The following is a 5,591-nucleotide window of genomic DNA, read 5'->3' as shown; positions in this document are numbered from 1 at the left end:
TGTCGATAAATGTTCATTGCAAACAATGTATGAGAAAATATCACATTATATAATCAAATAAAATCCGGTTATTCTTTGACTTTAGTGATATTAAAACCAACAGAATTGATGTGCAGTACGGTTTTCAAATAAACAAGACTTGTTTCATGTTTTTTGTCCATCAATTCTCATTAAATCCAAACAAAACAACCAGTTTAAGGGATACTCCATCAATAAGCAAAGTTTGTTAAAAACAAACTGTTCCATAGAAAATCATATTCATATCAAACACATCTTCGCTGGAAAAGATACTTTTCTTATTTCTCGATGTTGGTCCTTAAATTTTAACAGTAGAAAGCCTATATTTCTATCAAAAGTCTTATGACTACTAATAATCGTACCGATTAATTGGTTAATTTTTGCCGAGGCAATAATTTATTTTCATCCCGCTTACGCTTATACCATTCCAACATCCTACCGTGAAGTGTTCCGATTATGAAACAATCATCATCATTTTAATGCCTAATCCATCCGATTGTTCACACAAAACCGACTGCGACCATCGTACCGTTTGAGTCTGTTTTGCTTGAACCTCCAACATGATTGCCCAGCCTTCCGCTCGAAGGAAAGCGTTCGCTTGTATCCGAAACCATTTCCCAAGTGGATGATGAGTGCCATCAGAGCGATAAACTTCCGCCGAATGAATGGTGCGGAAGAAAGTTTTCCTACCGAGCACACACTTCATCACTTTTCGTGCTCCCCCGCACGGAAGGAGGCTCGCCGGTGCGGTGCTGGTACGCGTGTTCCCCGGGAGGCCTTTGAGCAAGCTCCCCCTCTAGCCATTGGAACCGTCCTGTGTTGAGGACGATCCACTGGCGAAAAGAAATACACCCAAAAACATCCCAAAACCTCCGCCTTTCCATCTCGAACAAACACACACATACACTTACGCGAAGGCAGAGTTCGCAATGCAAACGGATCATATTTTATGGCTCACATGTCAGCGGCGACACGGATGGCAGGGGATGGGCGCAAGGGTGGCAAACAACGGGCAGGACCCACGGAAGGAAGACGCGCAGAAAAATGATGATTATCATCTTTCATCACTCGGGCAAGTTTTTCCTCCGCACGGCGGACCCAAATTGACGGTGATGGGGGTGGGGTGGGTGGGTGGTATGGGTGGCAAACGGCCACACACCGTGGAACCGGCGTCGTTACGCCCCTCTGCTCCGTGGGGCCGCACTGGGTCCATGATTTTTGACATATTGCTTGGTGGAGCGTGTAGATAAATGGCATTAGATTTGGCTCGAGTGTGCCATAAATAGTCATTTCAACTAACTCTTTTGGACGGGCGTGCAGCCTCACCCGCGGAAGACAAACAAAGGAGAGGAAGTAGCTTAGTGGAAGACGAAGAAGACCAACATGAAACGACCACAAAGGGCGTCCAACGCATGTCCTCGGTCCCAGCCATAGGGCACACCGCGTATTCACTTGAAAATGATTCACCACGAATGATGATGTCGCAAAGGAACATGCGAACCAGGCAATGCGCGGTTTGGCAGGTGCAGGACGAGAACTTTCGCATGGAAATCCAATAAAAGACGCGCAGCTGTGCGTGGGGTCGGAAGAGGCGTCCCAGCGGAGCTCGATTGATGTACGGCGATTTTCCACCTGTTCCGTTTCATTACGCAGATCGGCTTCGAGTTCTCGCCAACGACAAAGGTCGTGCCGAGGCATGACGGATGATAGCAAGAGTTGATCGATGAAAAACGAAATCAACCGGCATAAAAACTTTTGAAAACAATTCAACATTGGTCCTTGCTTTAAGCTACAAATAGATGGTACTAAGGTCTTTACCATTTCTATCACATTAAAAACATCTTCTCTACTGTTTACACCACTAACAGTTGTACAGTGTTGGATTGTTCTTTAAACCCTGGCTTCGATGGCGATTTGTTTTTCCACAATAAAATGCTCCAGTGGATTAGTTTCCCTTCCGGTGGTTCCATTGGTGTTGGACATACTGTCCTTTCGGTGATTAATAATGTTCGCTTGACCACCCTGACCCACCCCAGAACATTGTGTCCGATGCCGGTACGATCTTCAAAACGGTCGTCTCGTCGTATTTCGGGCGCACCGCACCTCGCGGAGTCGATTTTGCAACAATTTTCAGGCCATCGGCTCGGGGCCAAGTTAGCCATAAATTGCAGATTATACGCCGAATGCGATCGAAATCCGGTCAAGCGCAGCTGTGGATTTGTTGCGCATGGTTGCGCATGGCCATTTACGTTGGAATCCACCGTCGCGAACCGGCCGGAAGCGGTACGAAAAGTTGTTAAAGTGCTCTTACCGGAACATTTCGTATGTTTTCTTTTCGAGAGTGGTTAAAAAAAACGGAATGGAATTTTTAAATGTTGCTTTACCAAAGAAAGGAAGCCAATTTAACGTTTGAGGAAAAGTTTGGTGCACGGAACTGTCCCGGACAGGAGCATTCCGACAGCGTAGAGTCGCGTACGGACGTACGCACCCAAAACACGCCGTAAACTAGTTGACGAAGGCTATCGCTCCTTTCGAAGGCCAGAAAGTCGTAAAGAAAATCGTTCAAAATCTCTCCTCCGATAGGAACAAAAAACCGAAGCCACGTTCCGATACGGGCAAGGGTAGGGGAGGCAAAAGGCAAAAGGCACCCAGACCAGCACCCCGACGAAACAATCGCTCGGTATTATGTGTAAATATTTATTCGAACCGATTGTAACCTTCGCAATAAATAAGCCACCGTCGACGTGTAGAGAGAAAAGTTTCGTTCGAGCGAGAAATTTAGTTCTTTGCCAAGCAACAACAACAGGAGGACACTGATTTTTTTTTTCAACCGTCCGTCGGAGGCTGAAAAGCATTGTTGCGATGGTTCGATTTTTCCGAGGCTTTACAAACACAGTAATCATGATCTTGGGTCGTAAATTTCGCTCTTTACAGTCGTTGTGCGTAAGCACGTGGCGACAGGCGAACGGAACGGGAAGGAATTTGGTAAGAATGAAACTGAGCGTTAGAAATGACAGAGACGACATTAAACGACGACTCAGAAGATTGCCGCAGTCGATCGTGTTAGATCGAAGAATGTGTACTGAACCTTTTCTTTAACTTATACGCTTTTCAAGGAGTTCGTAAATTGACACTTTTACGATGCAAAGTGGTTGGTTTTATGGCGATCGTGTAGACAGTAAGTGAAGGGTTTATAGGGTTTGTGTAATAAGCTACGTTTATACGTGTTTTTGAAACATGTTAAAAATGTTGTTCAAAGAATAAATTTAATATGAAGAAATAAGGAGAATAAACAAAATGAAAATAAAAATTTCGAAAAGGTTTCTTCGAGGGATTATAACTATTGAAACAAGATATAGTTAAAGACCAAACTATTATTGCGAAGACATACAACAAAGTAACGTTTTCTACTTTGTTGAAATATTATTCCTCGAAAATCAACTGTTCAGTGCAATGTTTAATTAATTCAGGGCCTGTGCGACAGAACAATAGGTAAAATGTTATTTTACCACAATCATTGCTTTATTAATTTCAACAAACCCGCATGAGATATGCTCCATTGATGTAGCGCAGCATAAAAAATCGAAACAGTGCAACTGAATTAACTTCGCCATTCTTCACGCCTTCAATCCACCGTGCCCGGCAAAAAACATTGTACCCGGGAGGCAACGCTACATACCTCACGAGTTCTTAAAAGCATTCACAATTTAACACCTCATCGTTTCGAAACCGGTGGGGTTCGTAACGTCTTTTGCCAGGGCTTAAAAAATGCGGTGCTCTGGTGCGTTTTTCCTCCTTTTCATCGCACTCCGTTTCGAGACACTTCCTTGAGTTTACTTTGTAGCTGCAATATTCCGGACGAAACGGGGTTCCGTGCCCGTAGCACGTGGGGCAAAGAAGTTTTGCAAAATGCAGACGATTGCGATGCTGAAATGCATCGCTGCTTGAAGGATGGAAAAAGAAAAACCTCCTGCAGGATGGAGCAACTCAACAAGGGTACGGTTTCGGTGAGAAACCGCGAACACGCTTGGCCGGGCGTTTTCTAAGGGGTAGGCGGTGGCGATGGGACTTTTTTTTTTACTCTTTATCAAACACCCCACATCACCATCAGCAGCAGCGCAACATCGTTTGGGAAGGCAACCAGGATGGCACGGCAATGCCCGGGACGGCACTACAATGAAACACTTTTTAATAATTCTTACTCAACCTGGTACGCGTGAAAGCTCTTAGGGGTTCTGGGTTGGCGCAAGATGTTAGTTGCAGCTGCCTCCTCTTATCCTCTACATCCCTCCTCGCTATCGCTCCGATGCTACATGGGGTTGTTTTGTTTCATTTGCACGAGAATCTTCACCGCTGCGCTTGGGGGCTGGGCCGGTCCGAACTTCCGGCCGATCTAAGGGACATGCCGTAGCCTGTTGGTACGCTTTTTAATAGGTCCTGCGACATCCGTGGTCTCATTCCGGCCGGTGGTTGGATGTTTCGCCGGCATAGGAAAAGCGCATTTTGAGTATCCTTGGGCATCCGGTGGTCCCTGGGCCTTCGCTTTCCCGCCGGCTTCCCGTGCTGACCTGTCAAGAGGCGCAGTTCGTATACGGAGGACACTGCCAGGAGGATGCTTCGTCGAGTCATAAAAGTCTTAATTAAAAAAATTACATTTATTCCACGTTTCGCAATAAATTACTTCATTTTAATGCACGCGACGATGTTTCCGTTGCTTTGGTAGTTATTTTTTTTAATTTTTTTGTTGTCTTTGACTGGCTTCCAAGTACGTGTCATCTGTTGCCCGGATACCGTCGTGCTTGAAACTTATGCGGAAATTGTGTGGCATGTCGCCTTTGGTTCATTTTTCTCTGCCCCCACTGGTGGGGAACACCCTGCCCGTTGACAATCGGGGAAGTGACTTCTGAAGTTAATGAATAACATGGGTATAGAAACAAGAGAGGGAAGAAGAAAACGAACGCACTAACGAAGCAATTTCAGGCCACCGGATATTTCAAGCGGCCCACAACGCGATGCAGCGTGAACACCACCGGAAGCACCGGACCGTTGAGGTGGTACGTTGATATTTGCTGAAAATTGTCTGATCTCGTTTCTTAATTTTCAGCCTCATTAAAATCTCCTTTTCCTAATTTTGGGCGCCTCCGCGCGCGCGCTCCGACACGGCAAGCCTTCCCTGTATCGCGAACCGAAAACGGACGAAAGGAAACCGAATGAAAAACAAAAGTAACAAAAAAAAAAAACGACGGTTGAAACAAAGTGTCCACGGTGGGAAAAAAAGGAAACAAGATTGAAGTTAATTTTCGCTGAATTAAGTGTAGAAAAAGGGACGCAAAATTGGATGAGAAAATATGGACCGTTGGCTTCCGTATTGTTTTGTGTTGTTTCACCTCGAGCAGAAGCGGAGAGAGCGAACCATGGTTCGAAACAAACCGTGCGATGAATTGCTTTCATGTGCTGATAAGAGTTTTCATTTTCTCCTCCACACGCCCGGCAGTTAATAAAGCCATTGGGCGTTGGAGGATTCCAAAGTGGGTCTTGATTAAACAACCTCTTGGGAGGGACGTAGAGTTCGG

This window comes from Anopheles coustani, chromosome 3 (assembly GCF_943734705.1).
Source record: "Anopheles coustani chromosome 3, idAnoCousDA_361_x.2, whole genome shotgun sequence".
In the NCBI taxonomy this organism is placed as follows: Eukaryota; Metazoa; Arthropoda; class Insecta; order Diptera; family Culicidae; genus Anopheles; species Anopheles coustani.
This window is presented reverse-complemented; position numbering follows the sequence as displayed.